At 35.3% G+C, this 19708-nt stretch overlaps 2 protein-coding genes across 3 annotated transcripts in view; one reads left to right on the top strand and one right to left on the bottom strand.

Moving 5' to 3' along the window:
• LOC142235029 (uncharacterized) overlaps positions 1–18308 on the top strand; it is a 39309-nt gene extending 21001 nt beyond the window's left edge. The window contains exon 2 of the mRNA XM_075306249.1: positions 17690–18308. The gene's annotated coding sequence lies outside the window, so the exon portion shown is untranslated. The remainder of the gene's footprint in view (positions 1–17689) is intronic.
• Positions 1–19708, bottom strand: part of Snmp2 (Sensory neuron membrane protein 2) — a 691945-nt gene that overhangs the window by 269447 nt on the left and 402790 nt on the right. The window lies entirely within an intron of this gene.

Raw genomic sequence — 19708 nt, 5'->3', positions numbered from 1 at the left:
GAGTATAAACATACATAAATAATTTTATAATATAAACATACATTTATTTAGGCGTGAACAGTTTTTTACTGGCATTTAACACCATCGCTCTAAAATGCCTTTTATTTTTCTTTAATAATTCATTTTAAAGAAAGTAAACTTTTTAAATTGTTTTAGCTGCAAAACTCGAATTTAATGCCCGCTTTTATATTTGAAGGTGTCCGTCAACTCCTCGTGGACTACTTATTAATAAAGAGGGACTAAACTTTGTTTTTATACATTTTACTGTGTAATGTTTCACTATTTCCTCCTTATTTCATTTTACTGTCCCAACTCTAAAAAGAGTATAGTGCCCTTTCGTTATTTTTATGAAGACCCCTGATTTCTTGTAACGAACCAAGAAAAAATTGTGCCCATAATGCCAAAATGATAAACAAAACACATGTCCACACATACATAAAATGCTGTTCTCAAGACGAAAACATATGCTGTTTGTTTTTCAAATGTCTATTCTCTTGGACTTAAGCATATCAAATTTTTGGCCTTATCATAAACAGTTTTCCGAAACATCATACAAACGGTTTCTCCAGAAATTGTTCTCTTTTGATTCTTTCGCTGTGTTATGTTGATATCTTTTGTCAACTCTCGGTTTCCATCTCTATTTCTTTCTCTATACTCTCTCTGTCGCTTTGAATAAAATATCACACCATATGTATGTTTAGTAGAACTTTGTAAATTTATATATGTTTGCATTCGCACATATGATTTTTATGAAACATTCATGCCCCAAACATAATATATTCTAACATATTAACATAGATGTCCCAAACATTTAGTGTTAGTTTAGGAACATTACATGTTTGCACTTAAATATATTGTGTTTTAAAATTGTGCCCGAAACACATTTTGTTTATATCGGAACATATGAAAAACATATTTTTCTAAGAGTGTATTGATGCAGATCGGATGGTATTGCAAATGGGCCATATCGGCCCACTTTTACGTATAGCCCCCATATAAACGGACCCTCAAATTTGGCTTGCGATTGCTCTAAGAGAAGCAAATTTGATCCGATCCGGCTGAAATTTGGTACATGGTGTAAGTATATGGTCTCTAACAACCATGCAAAAATTGGTCCATATCGGTCCATAATTACGTACAGCCCCAACACGCAGAAAAGTAATATGATCACCTCAAACATGTTTCAAGAGCAAAATGTTATTTTTGTATGGTGACCATGTACCATGTTTGTCACTAAAATGTTGTTTTCTCGTCAAATATAACCTGCTTGACGAAATCAGATACATGATTTCCGAGAAAATAACATGGTTGCGAAAACCATGTTACATGGTCACCACCCAAAAATAACATTTTGCTCTTAAAACATGTTTGAGGTGATCATATTCCTTCTCTGGGTGCAAATAAACCGATCCCCCGATTTGGCTTGCGGAGCCTCTAAGAGAAGCGAATTTCATCCGATCCGGCTGAAATTTGGTACATGGTGTTAGTATCCGATCTGGTTGAAATTTGGTACGTGGTGGTAGTATATGATATCCGATCCCGAGATTTGGTTTTGGAGCCTCTTGGAGTAGCAAATTTCATCCGAGTTAAAATTGGGTACATTGTGCTTGTATATGTCCGTTAACAACCATACCTAACTAGGTCCATATCGGTCTATAGTCATATATACCCCTCAGAAAAATCGAACCCCAATCACACAAAAATTGGTCCGTATCAAGTTCATAATTCTATATGTTATAGGCTCCATATAAGCGAACCCCATATTTCAATTTCCTTGTCGATTCGTAATTATTTGTAGACTTACCTTAACATAACTTTTTTTGTCTAATATATACCACGTATGAACTAACTCACAATTTAAAAACGATGTTAAGAAGTTTTAAGATACCACAACCCAAGTAATTCGATTGTGGATGACAGTCTTTCGTAGAAGTTTCTACGCAATCCACATACTTGTTATATACTTGTTATACCCTCCACCATAGGATGGGGTTATATTAACTTTGTTATTCCGTTTGTAACACATCGAAATATTGCTCTAAGACCAAATAAAGTATATATATTCTGGGTCGTGGTGAAATTCTGAGTCGATCTGAGCATGTCCATCCGTCCGTCCGTCTGTTGAAATCACGCTAACTTCCGAACGAAACAAGCTATCGACTTGAAACTTGGCACAAGTAGCTGTTATTGAGGTAGGTCAGATGGTATTGCGAATGGGCCATATCGGTCCACTTTTACGTATAGCCCCCATATAAACGGACCCCCAAATTTGGCTTGCGATTGCTCTAAGAGAAGGAAATTTCATCCGATCCGGCTGAAATTTGGTACATGGTGTTAGTATATGGTCTCGAACAACCATGCAGAAATTGGTCCATATCGGTCCATAATTACATATAGCCCCCATATTAACCTATCCCCCGTTTTGGCTTGCGGAGCCTCTAAGAGAACCAAATTTCATCCGATCCGGCTGAAATTTGGTACATGGTGTTAGTATATGGTCTCTAACAACCATGCAAAAATTGGTCCACATCGGTCCATAATTATATATAGCCCCCATATAAACCGTGCCCCAGATTTGATCTCTGGAGCCTCTTGGAGGAGCAAAATTCATCCGATCCGGTTGAAATTTGTAACGTGATGTTAGTATAAGGCCGCTAATAACCATGCTCAAATTGGTTCGTATCGGTCTATAGTTATATATAGCCGATCCCCAATCACACAAAAATTGGTCCATATCGGTTCATAATCATGGTTGCCACTCGAGCCAAAAATAATCTACCAAAATTTTATTTTTATAGAAAACATTGTCAAAATGTTACTTCTATAGAAAATTTTGTCAAGATTTTATTTCTATAGAAAATTTTGTCACAATTTTATTTCTTTAGAAAATTTTCTCCAAATTTTATTTCTATAGAAAATTTTGTCAAAATTTTATTTTTATAGAAAATTGTTTCCAAATTTTACTTCTATAGAAAATGTTGTCAACATTTTATTTTAATCGGCCTTTTTAGTTTAATATATACCACGTATGGACTATGTGGTATATATTACGTCCGGCTTTCTGTTGAAATCACGCTAACTTCCGAACGAAAAAAGATATCTTCAAACTTGGCAGAAGTAGTTGTTATTGATGTAGGTCGGATGGTATTGCAAATGGGCCATATCGGTTCACTTTTACGTATGGCCCCCATATAAACCGATCCCCATATAAACCGATCCCCATATAAACCGATTCCCAGATGTGGCTTACGGATCCTCTAAGAGAAGCAAATTTCATCCCACTCGGCTGAAATTTGGTACATGGTGTTGGTATATGGTCTCCAACAACTAAACAGAAATTGGTTTGCATCGGTCCATAATTACATATATGCCCCATATATACCGACTCCTATATTTGGCTTGCGGAGCCTCTTGGAATAGCAAAATTCATCCGATCCGCTTGAAATTTGGTACGAGGTATTAGTATACGGTCTTTAATAACCATGCAAAAATTGGTCCATATCGATCCATATTTATATATAGCCCCCATATAAACCGATCCCCAGATTTGAGCTCAGGAGCCTCTTGGAGGAGAAAACTTCATCCGATCCGGTTGAAATTTGGTAAGTGGTGTAAGTATATGGTCTCTAACAATCATGCCAAAAATTGGTCCATATCGGTCCATAATTATATATAGCCCCCATATAAACCGATCCCCAGATTTGGCTTGCGGAGCCTCAAAGAGAAGCAAATTTCATCCGATTCGGCTGAAATTTGGTACATGATGTTGGTATATGGTCTCTAACAACCATGCAAAAACTGCTCCACATCGGTCCATAATTATATATAGCCCCCATATAAACCGATCCCCAGATTTGGCATGCGGAGCCTCTAAGAGAAGCAAATTTCATCCGATCCGGTTGAAATTTGGTAAGTGGTGTAAGTATATGGTCTTTAACAATCTTGCAAAAAGTGGTCCATATCGGTCCATAATTATATATAGCCCCCATATAAACCGATCCCCAGATTTGGCTTGCGGAGCCTCTAAGAGAAGCAAATTTCGTCCGATCCGACTACCACAATTTTATTGCCATAGAAAATGTTGTCAAAATTTTATTTCTATAGAAAATTTTGTCAACATTTTATGTCTTTAGGAAATTTTGTCAAAATATAATTTCTATACAAAATTTTGTCAAAATTTATTTCTATAGAAAATTTTGTCAGCATTTTATTTCTGTAGAAACTCTTGTCAAAATGTTATTTCTATAGAAAATTTATGAAGCATTTCATAGTTGGAGAGGAATATTTTGCAAAATCTTCCAAAACATCAAGAATTCTACCAATCTACCAAACAGCAAAAGTTCTGCCATTTTTGGTAGACTCGTGTTCATAATTGTATATAGCCCCCATATAAAGCGACCCCCATATTTCAATCCTGGCTCTATAATTACCGCACAAAAGTCCATATCGGTTCAGAATTAATTCTTCCCTATATATACCGGTCAGGAACTGTATATATACGTATTTAATCGACCTTTCTTTTGTCTAATATATATCCCCCATGGACTAACTTATAATTTAGAAGATGACACTAAGAAGTTTTAAGATCACTTGCCATCGGCCGCAATTTAATTGTGGATGAAAAAAAATACACTCAAAAAAATTTTAAAATTTAAAAAATGTTCTAAAATTAACTAAATGTTTTCTTGCTGGTGGGTTCACTGTTTTTTTCAGTGTAGTAGAAGTTTCTACGCAATCTTACGTTAAATTTATTGTCCCTTTTTGTTTTTCTCAGTGTATAGAATTTAAAATCAATTAATTATAAAACAATGCCAAACATTATAAAAATAAGCATCTGTGCTAAGCTGGCGAATAAATAAATAGCATGCCAAACACTGATTTGCCAAAGGATTATATTATTTAAGATCTTGCTAGTCCTTTTGTGTCATCTGTCAAATTTAAATAAGCACCAAAACCTATTCAGAGAGTAAACCAAAATGCAGACGCACGCCTAAATACAAATGCAAATAAAATAAAAAATATCTCTTAGCCTCTTGCAGCACATACACACACAAACATACTTCAACAGGAATTCTTCACAACCACTGAGGAGAGATACACAAACAGCTAACCCACCATCACCCTAAGTTAGCGTACAACAAACTTGTAGTGTTTTATATCACACCACACCCCCACCGTCATCTTTTCTACTACTTTACATCCTCTCGTAATGTTGGACTTGGATATTTGTTTTCTTTGTTTGTTTGTTTGTTTTTTTTTTTTTTTTTAACGGCAACAGTTGTAAAGGATCAAGCACATCAATAAATGAAAGGCATCTAAAATAACTGACCTTGTACCATTTTCATGTTGTTTTTTTTTTCTGTGTCGTTTTGAAAGAGCGAGAACAGTTGGTTTACTTGGTTTCTCGTTGGGGGGTAAGCAAATCTGTATGTAAAAGTAAATGCAACCGAAAAGGGTGCGAACATATTACGTACAGAGAATGAAGCCGCCGAGTCGCGCCGCCGACTAGTTTTTACGAGTCGAAGCCGTCGCCGAATTTGTCGACTCATCTCGACTCAAAGTAAGCCGCTAATTAATCAAAAATATTGATTTGAATCAGAAAAAATTATTAATAATGGTTGCATTTTTTTGTCAAAATGTTTAACTTTCCACCCAAAATCCGTCAGTATCAAGTTGTTATAATAATTTTGCAAAATTTGGCTCAGAACATTTGATTTATGTGTAAATGTGATTGTAAGATAAGTTGTACAACTAATCTCATTACCATTAGGATAACATCAAATTGATTTTATTATGGATAATTGTCCGCCGTCGATAAGAAAAATTTATATCGTCTTAGCCACAAAGGCGGCGCCGCCGGAGGCAAAAAATTAGTATTACCCGCCGCCGACAAAAATTGGTCGTCTTCATTCTCTGATTACGTAGTAATCCAATTGCAAAACAAAGCAAGTAAGAATAATTATAATAGTGCGAAGTTGTCTATATGCTGAATTGCCCTAAACCAACTCTGCTGAATTAATAAAGGGTGGTTAAATTGTAAGGGCCGATGGATTCGTCAATAAACAGAATTGCCGCATTTGAGCGAATGAGAATCCAAGAGTGATTGTCGAAAAACCAATGCACCCACAAAGAGTGACTGTTTGGTGCGGTTTATGGGCTGGCGGCATCATCGGGCCGTATTTCTTCCACAATGAGGCCGGTCAGACAGTTACTGTGAATGGTGTTCGCTATCATGAGATGATAACGAACTTTTTATGGCCCGAATTGGAAGATATGGATGTGGACGATATGTGGTTTCAGCAGGACGGTGCCACTTGCCACACAGCTAACGAAACAATGGCTCTTTTGCGCAACAAATTCAATGGCCGTGTTATCTCACGTAATGGCGATGTCAATTGGCCGCCAAGATCATGTGATTTGACACCGTTGGACTTTTTTCTTTGGGGTTATTTGAAAGAAAATGTGTACGTCGATAAGCCAGCAACAATTCAAGAGCTGAAGGATCAGATAATTCGGCACATTACGGCATACAACCTCCATGATGCCTCAGCGTCATCGAAAATTTGGACCATCGGATGAAGGTGGGCCACCGAGGTCGCGGCGCCCATTTGCCCGATATTTTGTTCCATACATAATTGAGTAATACCAATATATCGTAATAAAATAAAATTACAATAATTTCCTAAATTGTTTGTGTTTTATTCAAAATCAACATCGGCCCTTGACATTTTAACCACCCTTTATATCATGTCATTCAGGGGAGATACACATCCAAAACTGGGATACATTTAAGTAACCAGGAAAAAAAGCATCACCAAAAAAGTACACCGAAAGAATTCTCCTCGTTAATTTTGCGAAGAATTCTTCATTAATTATTCTTCGTGAATTCTTCATTCATTTTCGAAGAAAATTTTACGAATATACGAAACGTCTACGAAATATTCTACATTAACTTTTCTTCGTGAAAAGTTCGCACTTTTAACGAAACTTTTTTCAAATTTCATGACTTTTGTGAAGAAGTTTTTACGAATTTATGAATATTTTACGAAACATTCCGCATTAAAATTTCTTCATAAACAGTACGAAACATTTTCTTTGAAATAACGAAGAAGTTTCATTGAAGTTGAAAATTTTCCGTTCGCGACATAAAAATGTCTTAGATAATGTGCTTGAGTGTATCCCTTTATTAAATTTCTTAATTCATGTCTATGCTAGTTCTCATTTGGGTGACAGCATGCTATGAATAAAAGTGAAGCAACCAGTCTAAAAGTTATTCAAAAGATGTTAAGAGGTGATGACATTTTTCAAATGCATTTTGGACCATAAAATTTTTTTCTAAAAGTTCGAACATTTTTCACAAAAAGTACGAAAGTTTTTCATAAAAAGTACGAAATTGTTTCATAAAAAGTATGAATCCTTTTCATAAAAAGTATGAAACCTTTTCATAAAAAGTACGAAGTTGTTTCTTTTTGGATCCGTAAGTGGTGCTAAATTGGCGCAATGGTTACACACAAAAAAATTTCACGAAAATGTTTCCAATTAAAATTTTAATTGAGTTTTAAAAAATATTCAATTAATAATTTAATTGATTCAACAAATTTTTTAATTGAAACAAAAATCAATCACAAAAATAATAGTATCAATTAATTTTTTAATTGGATCAATTAACTTTTTAATTGACCTTCAATTAATTTTTTAATTGATACTATCATTTCTGTGATTGAAGACATTTCAATTAAAAATTAATTGGATCAATTAATTTCGTGATTGAATCAGAAAAAATTTTTTTTGTGTGTAGCATGCCCGCCTTGCATACACAAGGTCGTGGGTTCGATTCCTGCTACGACCGAGCACCAAAAAGTTTTTCAACGGTGGATTATCCCACCTCAGTAAAGCTGGGGACATTTCTGAGAGTTTCAAAGCTTCTCTAAGTGGTTTCACTGCAATGTGGAACGCCGTTCGGACTCGGCTATAAAAAGGAGGTCCCTTGTCATTGAGCTTAACATGGAATCCGGCAGCACTCAGTGATAAGAGAGAAGTGCACCACTGTGGTATCACAATGGACTGAATAGTCTAAGTGAGCCTGATACATCGGGCTGCCACCTAACCTAACCTAACCTATGAACTTAACATGGGCTTGTCATAGGACGGATGCCCACAATTTCAACTGCCATTCGACTGAATTTGCATCACTTCTTGAGGTGTGATCCGAATTCATTGTTTTGGATGTGAATTAAAAAAATTAATGATATTTTTGCCAAATAAATAGTTGTTATATTTTGTTATGTTTATGCATTTTAACGCTTGTCTGAAACGTTTGACCTCAAATATTTTCAAAAATTCGCAATTTATTTAGAATAAATTTAGCATGCTTTTCGACAAAATTTGAATAATTTGTACCATTTTTTTAATTATTTCTCTGTTTTTAACCTATTTGAAAGCAAAAAAGTTAAAATTACCCATTAACAAGTATATACAGCAGTAAGTTCGGCCGGGCCGAATCTTAAATACCCACCACCATGAATCAAATATAATAGTTTACTTTGAAAACTCTTCGTCGTAGCGGGTTTCTTGCTAATATATAGAATTTTAGCGGGTTTGATGACAAATTTTACTTTCTGTTTCAAGCAATTTTCATGATCAGTGCGCCTGTTATACCCTGAAAGAAGTGTTTTCTTTTCTGAGGAACGAAATTTTAGACAAGCAAAGTTTTCTTTTGACACAAATTTTAGAGACAATCGTGGAATCGCTCATCAAAAATTCGGATTAGTTTGTTCTAAACGAAATACGAAATACGATACGGACCATTTTCGACACACCTCTTTATGGTCCTAAAATACCTCTAGATTTCAAATTTCCGGCAAAATTTTATAAAAACTACGGATTCTAGAAGCCCCAGAAATAAGGTCGGGAGATAGGTCTATATGGGGGCTATACCAAAACATGGACCGATACTCACCATTTTCGGCACACATATTTGTGATCTTAAAATACCTCACTTTCAAGCAAACCGGCTGGAAAATAGAGTTTCTAGAAGCCCAAGAATTAAAATCGGGAGATCGGTCTATATGGGGGTTATACCAAAAAATGGACCGATACACCTCAATTTCGCCACACCTATTTGTGGTACCAAACTACCTCTAGATTTCCAATTTCACGCAAATCGGGTAATAAATACAGTTTATAGAAGCCCAAGAATAAAAATCGGGAGATTGGTCTATATGGGGGCTATACCAAAACATGGATCGAAGGGCACCATTTTCGGCACACCTTTTTATGGTCCTCAAGTACCTTTAGATTTTCAATTTCAGGCAAAGCGGATAGTAAATACAATTTCTAGAAGCCCAAGAAGTAAAATCGGGAGATCGGTCTATATGGGGGTTATACCAAAAAATGGACCGATACACCTCAATTTCGCCACACCTCTTTATGGTCCCAAAATACCTCTAGATTTCCAATTTCAGGCAAATCGGATAGTAAATACAGTTTCTAGAAGCCCAAGAAGTAAAATCGGAAGATCGGTCTATATGGGGGCTATATCAAAACATGGATCGAAGGGCACCATTTTCGGCACACCTTTTTATGGTCCTCAAGTACCTTTAGATTTTCAATTTCAGGCAAATTGGATAACAACAACGGTTTTTATAAGCCCAAGACCCCAAATCGGGAAGTCGGTTTATATGGGGACTATATCAAAACTTGGACCGATATAGCCCATCTTCGAACTTCACCATTCTATGGTGGTGGGTATAAAAATATGAAAAAAGCGAGTTGTAAAAAGAAAATTAAAAAATTGAATTAAGAGAACTTGTTAAATAGAGTAGAGGGGAGGGTATTTTTGGAAGTGCTTTTAACCCTCTAATGCCCAATCCCGCCTTTAGGCGGGCTTCATTCAATCAGGAAGCTTTTAGTAAAATGCACATTAAGACAACAAAAATGGGTAAAATAAAAATAAAACTTAGTTGAAGCGGTTCATGAGGCTTTGTAGCATATACTGAATTTTACCGAATAAATTTTTCTTTTTTAGTTTTATTGCTTTTGTATCGTTAAGATTGAATATTTAATCAGCTGGCAAAAAAGTTGGGGCATTAGAGGGTTAATGTCGTGCCTTCAGTGGAGGGTATAAAAAATTAGCTTAGTCATTCCGTTTATAAAACATCGAAATATTGGTCCAAGACCCCATAAAGTATATATATTCTGGGTCGCGGTGAAATTCTGAGTCGATTTAGCTATGTTCGTCCGGCTATCCGTCCGTCTGTGGAAAAAGCTATCGACTTGAAACATGGCACAAGTACTTGTTATTGATGTAGGTCGGATGGTATTGCAAATGGGCCATATCGAACTACGTTTACGTATAGCCCCCATATAAACCGATCCGCAGATTTGACCTCCGGAGCCTCTTGGAGGAGCAAAATACATCCGATCCGGTTGAAATTTGGCACGAGTTTTTAGTATAAGGTCTCTAACAACCATGCATGGTTGTTGATCCATATTGGTCCATAATTATATAGAGTCCCCATATAGTCGGATCCCAGATTTGATCTCCGCAGCCTCTTTTAGGAGCAAATTTCATCCGATCCGGTTGAAATTTGGTACATGGTTTAGTATATAGTCGCTAATAACCACGAAAAAATTGGTCCATATTGGTCCATAATTATATATAGCCCCCATATCAACCGATCCCCAGATTTGACCGGAGGAGCAAAATTCATCTGATTTGGTTGAAATTTGGTACATTGTGCTAGTATATGTAAGCTAATAACCATGCCAAACGTGGTCCAAATTGGTCTGTAGTTAAATATAGCCCCAGATAATCTGATCCCCAATCACACAAAAATTGGTGCATATCGGTTCATTAGTATATATAGCCCCCGTATAAAGCGATCCCCATATTTCAATTCTGGCTCTCTATTTACAGCGCAAATGTTCATATCGGATTGTAATTATTTGTAGACTTCCCTATATATACCGGTCAAGAATTGAATTATGTACGTATTTAATCTGCTTTTTTTGGTCTAATATATATCACGTATGGACTAACCCTTGCTATAGGTAAGCATTACCATAACCCAAGTAATTCGATTGTTGATGACAGCCTTTAGTAGAAGTTTCTACGCAATCCATGGTGGAGGGTACATAAGATTCGGCCTGGCCGAACTTACGACCGTATATACTAGTTAAATGTTACCTCTTGCCCGGACGGAGAATCGACCTTCCATTTTGTAAGTCCACACACTACCAACTGGGCCACGTCAAAAAAAATCGAAACATACGAACCAAGAAAAAAAATGTGCCCATAATGTGCCATACATAATATTGTGCTCTCATGGCAAACAGACAAGCTGTTTTTGCAAATGTCTTTTCTCTTCACTGAAAAAACAGTGAACCCACCAGGAAGAAAAATTTTGGTTAATTTTAGAAAATTTCGATTATTTTTAGAAAATTTTAACTAAACAGTATTACAAACGCTGACATCACGCCGATATCACAAAAATAAGTAAATATTTTTCGACAAATTCAAGAAAATATATTAGACATAAATTATTTTTTTTCACTTGTTAAAGAAAATGTTATAGTTTGAAGGAAAAAATTGGAGTTCAAAATTGCAAGAATATCTTTAGTGCCATACGCAGTTCAAGATGGGCGCGTTATTGGTTAAATTTACAAAGTTTAAGAAATTCTGAACTATTTTGTGGGAGACACGATGTTCAAGCAAATGCATTGAGCATGTAATATCACCGTTGGTGATATTCCACCGATAATATAAATGCCCTTAAAAAACGATCTTGAATAACACTTGAGCCATTATCCACTGAGGATAATGTATGTTAAGTGCATTTGGTTGTTTAGGGTGGTCTCTGTTATCTGTGCATTGTGTGTCGATGCGGTTATGATCATCTTTCCTAAGAAGACCCTAATAAAACGCCGCGGCATCTGTATATTTAGGATAGCGATAAGATTGTAGGCTTAGCATGGGTTAACCAAGTGTTGCCTCTAGATTAGATTTAAGATTTGTCAAAACCTTTGTGATAGCATAGATTCAAATAAAGAATTTAGTATGAAAAAACTACTAAACACGTTTGTTTCAATCACAAACACACGAATTTAGTTAATATTTATGCTTCAATTGTGTATAATTTTGTGCTCGGTGTTAACTACTTTAACTAACGTACCAAACTTTCTTAAAAAGTAATAATTCCATGAACTAAAATAGAGTTAAATCGGCTTTAGTGAAATATAGGCTTCACTTTTTTTTTTTTGATTGTTGGTTCCGAATGTTTATTCTCTTTATTCCGAATACTAATTTTAATATTCAAATTAAATAATATTTAGACTTAAGCATATCAAATTTTTGGCGAAGCCTTATTAACATGCCAAGCGCATAGCCAAAACCAAGGAACTCATAAAACAGTTTTCCGAAACAACATACAAGCAGTTTTACAGAAATTGCTCTCTTTTAATTCTCTCGCTGTGTTATGTTGATATCTTTCGTCAACCCACCCTCCCGGTTTCCATCTGTATTCCTTTCTCTATACTCTCTCTCTCTCTCGCTCCCTGTCGCCCTCTGAATGAAATATCACAACATATATATGTTTACTCGAAATTTGTAAATTTATATATGTTTACATTCACACATACTATTTTTATGAAATATTCAAGTCCCAAACATAATATATCCTAACATATTAACATATGTGTCCCAAGCATTTAATGCTAGTTTACGAACATTACATTTTTGCACTTAAATATATTGTGTTTTAAAAATTATGCCCGAAACACATTTTGTTTATATCGGAACATGTGAAAAACACATTTTTCTAACACATTTTGACCGAAACACATTTTGTTTTGTTTAACTTGGGGTACCAAAGTATTTTATTTATTCACAAAGTGCTAACAAAAATTACAAAAGTATCATTTAATAGAAACAAAAAAGAAAAAAAAAAACAATCCAACTATAACCAGTAATAAAAAAGTAATTTTTTGTAATTTTTATACCCTGCGCCACACTGTGGAACAGGGTATTATAAGTTAGTGCATATGTTTGCAACACCCAGAAGGAGACGAGATAGACACATGGTGTCTTTGGCAAAAATCCTCAGGGTGGGCTCCTGAGTTGATATAGCCATGTCCGTCTGTGCGTGAACACATTTTTGTAATCAAAGTCTAGGTCGCAGTTTTAGTCCAATCGACTTAAAATTTGGCACAAGTATGTGTTTTGGCTCAGAATAGAAACCTATTGATTTTGGAAGCAATCGGTCCAGATTTAGATATAGCTCATATATATATATTTCGCTCGATATGGACTTATATGGCCCAGAAGCCAGAGTTTTAACCTAATTTGCTTAAAATTTTGCACAAGAAGAACAATTAGTACTATAGTCAAGTGTGTCACATTTTATTAAAATCGGTTCAGATTTAGATATAGCTCCCATATATATCTTTCGGCCGATATGGACTAATACTTTCCCAGAAGCCAGAGTTTTACCCCAAGTTGATTGAAATTTTGCACAGGGAGTACAATTAGCATTGTAGCTATGCGTGCCTAATTTGGTTGAAATCGGTTCAGATTTAGATATAGCTCCCATATATAGCTTTAGCCCGATTTACACTCATATGACCACAGAGGCCAATTTTTTGCTCCGATTTAGTTGAAATTTTGCACAGGGAGTAGAGTTAGCATTGTAGCTATGCGTGCCAAATTTGTTTGAAATCGGTTCAGATTTAGATATATCTCCCATACATAGCTTACGCCCGATTTACACTCATATGACCACAGAGGCCAATTTTTAACTCCGATTTAATTGAAATTTTGCACAGGGAGTAGAATTGGCATTGTAGCTATGCGTGCCACATTTGGTTGAAATCGGTTCAGATTTAGATATATCTCCCATATATATCGTTCGCCCGATTTACACTCATATGACCACAGTGGCCAATCGTTTACTCCGATTTAGTTGACATTTTGCACAGGGAGTAGTATTAGCATTGTAGCTATGCGTGCCAAATTTGGATGAAATCGGTTCAGATTTAGATATAGCTCCCATATATATGTTTTCTAATTTCGACAAAAATGGTCAAAATACCAACATTTTCCTTGTAAAATCGCCACTCCCAGCAAAAAAAATTGGAAGTTCTTCCAAACGCACAACTTTAAAAGCATTTCCAGAAGATGCACTCCCAATGATCTTCTTTATTTGAACTACTTCTTCTTCCTGGAAGTTCTTTTAATTCAATTTTTTATAACATGATTTTTTCATACTTTTAATGGGTAATTTTAACTTTTTTTGTTTCAAATAGGTAAAAACAGAGTAAGAATTCATAAAATGGTACAAATCATTTAAGTTTTGTCGAAAAAAAATGCTAAATCCAATCTGAAAAAATTGTGAATTATTGAAAATATTTGAGGTCAAACGTTTCCGACAAGCGTTAGAATACATTAAAAATTATACAAAATTATAAAATTATTATTATTAATTATTTATTCGACAAAATATCACAGAATTTTTTTATTTAAATCCAAAACATTGAATTCGGACCACACCTAAAGAAGTGATGCAAATTCAGTGCAACGGCTGTTGAAAGGGAGGACTTCCGTCCTATGACAAGCCCATCGCTTCTGCGTCAATTTTGCACCACTTCCGGATCCAAAAAGAACATTTTCATTACTTTTTTGGCGACGCTTTGTTTGCTGGGACTGCTTAGCCGAAAAGTTGTAAAAATGACTCTAATTTTCCTAAACTTCTAATACATATATATTGAGCGATAAATCATAAATAAACTTTTGCGAAGTTTCCTTAAAATTGCTTTAGATTTAAATGTTTCCCATATTTATACCCAGCGCCACACTGTGGAACAGGGTCTTATAAGTTAGTGCATATTTATACCCTGCGCCACACTGTGAACAGTGTATTATAAGTTAGTGCATATGTTTGTAACACCCAGAAGGAGGCAAGATAGACACATGGTGTCTTTGGCAATAATGCTCGGGGTGGTTCCCTGAGTCGACATAACCATGTCCGTCTGTCCGTCCGTCCGTCCGTCTGTCTGTGAACACATTTTTGTGATCAACGTCTAGGTCGCAGTTTAAGTCCAATCGACTTCAAATCTGGCACATGTTCCTGTTTTGGGTCAGAATAGAACCCTATTGATTTTGGAAGAAATCGGTTCAGATTTAGATATAGATCCCATATATATCTTTCGCCCGATATGCATTTATATGGATCCCGAAGCCAGAGTTTTATCCCGATTTGCTTGAAATTTTGCACGAGGAGTACAATTGGTAGTGTAGTCAAGTGTGCTAAATTTTATTGAAATCGGTTCAGTTTTAAATATAGCTCCCATATATATCTTTCGCCCGATATGGACTAATATGTTCCTAGAAGCCAGAGGTTTGGCCCAATTTGATTGAAATTATGCACTAGGAATACAACTAGTAGTGTATTCAAGTGTGCCAAATTTGGTTGAAATCGGTTCAGATTTAGATATATCTCCCATATATAGCTTTCGCCCGATTTACACTCATAGGACCACAGAGGCCAATTTTTAATTCCGATTTAGTTGAAATTTTGCACAGGGAGTAGAATTAGCATTGTTGCTATGCGTGCCAAATTTGGTTGAAATCGGTTCAGATTTAGATATAGCTCCCATATATATGTTTTTCTGATTTCGACAAAAATGGTCAAAATACCAACATTTTCCTTGTAAAATCGCCACTGCTTAGTCGAAAAGTTGTAAAAATGACTCTAATTTCCTAAAATTCTAATACATATACATCGAGCTATAAATCATAAATAAACTTTTGCGAAGTTTCCTTAAAATTGCTTCAGATTTAAATGTTTCCCATATTTATACCCTGCGCCACACTGTGGAACAGGGTATTATAAGTTAGTGCATATGTTTGTAACACCCAGAAGGAGACGAGATAGACACATGGTGTCCTTGGCAATAATGCTCAGGGTGGGTCCCTGAGTCGATATAACCATGTCCGTCTGTCCGTCCGTCTGTCTGTGAACACATTTTTGTGATCAAAGTCTAGGCCGCAATTTAAGTCCAATCGCCTTCAAATTTGGAACATGTTCCTAATTTGGGTCAGAATAGAACCCTATTGATTTTGGAAGAAATCGGTTCAGATTTAGATATAGCTCCCATATATATCTTTCGCCCGATATGCACTAATATGGACCCAACAGCCAGAGTTTTATACCGATTTGCTTGAAATTTTGTACAAACATAACACTTAGTCGTATAGTCAAGTGTGCAAAATTTGATTGAAATCGGTTCAGATTTAGATATAGCTACATATATATCTTTCGCCCGATATGGACTTATATGGCCACAGAAGCCAGATTTTTGGCCGAATTTGGTTGATATTTTGTACTAGGAGTACAATTAGTAGTATAGTCAAGTGTGCAAAATTTTATTGAAATCGGTTCAGATTTAGATATAGCTCCCATATATATCTTTCGCCCGATATGGACTAATATGGTCCTTAAATCCAGAGTCTTGGCCCAATTTGGTTGAAATTCTGCACAGGGAGTAGATTTAGCATTGTAGCTATGCGTGCCAAATTTGGTGGAAATCGATTCAGATTTATATATAGCTCCCATATATATCTTTCGCCCGATATGCACTTATATGGATCCAGAAGCCAGAGTTTTATCCCGCTTAGCTTGAAATTTTGCACAAGGAGTACAATTGGTAGAATAGTCATGTGTGCAAAATTTGATTGAAATCGGTTTAGATTTAGATATAGCTTCCATATATATTTTTCGCTCGATATGGACTTATATGGCCCCAGAAGCCAGAGTTTTGGCCCGATTAGCTTGAAATTTTGCACTAGGAGTACAATTAGTAATATAGTCATGTGTGCCAAATTTGATTGAAATCGGTTCAGATTTAGATATAGCTTCCATATATATTTTTGCTCGTTATGGACTTATATGGCCCCAGAAGCACTAGGAGTACAATTAGTAGTGTAGTCAAGTGTGTCAAATTTTATTGAAATCGGTTCAGATTTAGATGTAGCTCCCATATATAGTATTCGCCCGATTTACACTCATATGACAACAGAGGCCAATTTTGTGCTCCGATTTAGTTGAAATTTTGCACAGGGAGTAGAATTAGCATTGTAGCTATGCGTGCCAAATTTGGTTGAAATCGGTTTAGATTTAGATATAGCTCCCATATATGTGTTTTTCTGATTTCGACAAGAATGGTCAAAATGCCAACATTTTCCTTGTAAAATCGCCACTGCTTAGTCGAAAAGTTGTAAAAATGACTCTAATTTTCCTAAACTTCTAATACATATATATCGAGCGATAAATCATAAATAAACTTTTGCGAAGTTTCCTTAAAATTGCTTAAGATTTAAATGTTTCCCATATTTTTTACTAACATTGTGTTCCACCCTAGTGCATTAGCCGACTTAAATTTTGAGTCTATAGATTTTGTAGAAGTCTATCAAATTCTGTCCAGATCGAGTGATATTTAAATGTATGTATTTGGGACAAACCTTTATATATAGCCCCCAACACATTTAACGGACGTGATATGGTATCGAAAATTTAGATCTACAAAGTGGTGCAGGGTATAATATAGTCGGCCCCGCCCGACTTTAGACTTTCCTTGCTTGTTTAACTATTCATTTAGATATATTATAATTTTTTTCTTTTTTTTTTCTTCATAGGTAATATTCTCTACAAAAACATAATTGGAAAGCATATCGCAAACATTTTTTTGTTTTGTTTTGATTTCCAAGCACTGTGTACCCCATAAAAACGCATCAGGATGGCACGATGGAAGAGAATTTATATTCAAAGGAAGCCAACAGAAAAACAAGTAAACTAAAGGTATTCACAATATTTAAATAACAAAAAAGTGTTTAGAGGTCAAGTAGTAAACTATGTAACCTAGAGATAATGAAAATGATAACATTTTGTTGTTTTGTTTTGATGTTAAGAAAATAAAATGCTGAAATTAGATCAAGTGCAGGCCATGCATACCATGATAATGGAATAAAGCCAAGCGAAAATTATTTAGACGAAGAGCGTCGAAGAAAATAATTACAACTTTTGCAAAAGTTAACAAATCCAAATTATATGTGTTTAATTTTTTTATATATATGTGTAACACGACTGCATTTTCAAGCAGAAAAATACACGATTTTTTTATATAGCTAAAAAAAACAAAAAAACAGAAATGATACCAATGAAAAAATAAAATTTTAATATAATCGTATTGTTAAAAATTTAATTGTTAATAAGAAATGGATAATGCAGAAAAATAAAACCAAAAAAAAAAAACAATCCTCCCAAGCCATAAACCCCCAAATGGATGGAGCAATTAAACAATTTGTCACAACGATACATCAATATTGCGAATAATTTTGTTGTTACCGGAAACAGCAAATTAATGAGATCGAGCGAAAAGGTAAAATAACACTTTGCCATTGAAAAACAAATACTTTTTGTGGTATATTTAACGCAAAGGGACATTTTTAGATATTATCTTTGTATTTTATACTAAACCAGAAGATTATTAAGGAAACAAAAACAAACAAAAAAAAAGAATTCTGTGATATAACAAACAAACAAGCAAACAAATGTCATATATGTACTTGCCATTTATCAAATGGGTTCCATAATCTAGTCATTAGAGAAAATATGACAGACAATTTTAAAAATACCCCAGCATTTTGTATAGGCCCTGATAATTGAGAGAAAAGCGTTCTGGAGCCAATTTAAAATGGTGTTGTCACTACAACCAAATTGTTCATCAATGTTGAGATGTTTGATTAATCGATTAATGGCCCTGTCTAACTTTTTACATACACAGAAAAACACTATTTTGTCTTGCCTTTAATCGTAAAAGTAATTAAGTCAATTAATTTGACGGTATGAAATTGGGTTCCTGGAAAATGAGCCCCAAAACCCAAATGAAATAAATATGAGATCTATGAAAATTGACGGTATGAAAATAGGCCCCCGGGAAAATGAGCCCTAAAAACCAAATGAAACAGGACCACAGAAGTGAGGGAACGTTTCATAATAGATATGCGATGACCTATGAAAATTGGCGGCATGAAAATAGGCCCCCGGAAAATTAGCCCTAAAACCAAAATGAAGCAGAGCCCCAAAAGTGAGGCGACTAATTAATGATACTTGGCGGTATGAAAATAGGCTTCAGGAAAAAGAGCCCCAAATCCCAAATGAACCAGGGCCCTAAAAGTGGGCGACGTTTCACAATGAATACGATACCTATGAAAATAGGCCCCCTGGAAAATGAGCCCTAAAAACCAAATGAAACAGTGACCCAACAGTGGGACGACATTTCATAATGACTATGAGACACATTAAAATGAGCCCCAACAAAAGGTAACAGAAGCATGAAAATTAACCCCAGTGCAGAATTAGGGCTCATTGTCACTTTTGATTTAAACGACTGTGTAAAAATTAACCCTAACTGGTGGAAAATCCACTATGTGTTCCTGAGTACAAAAACAATATTGATGTTTGTTATGTCAGTAAATTATGTGTTGTATGTTGTATTCAGAAAGGGATAGAAGTCCGCCCCATTTACCACTTAACCCAATCGCGTTAACCCACCTGGAACCCCCGACCATATTCAAAACGCAGGAAACGAAAATAGGTGCACTTGAAAACGAAGCAAAATGACAACAAGGAATTTGGTGTTCATTTTCATTTGG

This window comes from Haematobia irritans, chromosome 4 (assembly GCF_050003625.1).
Source record: "Haematobia irritans isolate KBUSLIRL chromosome 4, ASM5000362v1, whole genome shotgun sequence".
NCBI lineage: Eukaryota > Metazoa > Arthropoda > Insecta > Diptera > Muscidae > Haematobia > Haematobia irritans.
The sequence above is the reverse complement of the archived record's forward strand: the minus strand, read 5'-3'. Positions and strand labels throughout refer to the sequence as shown.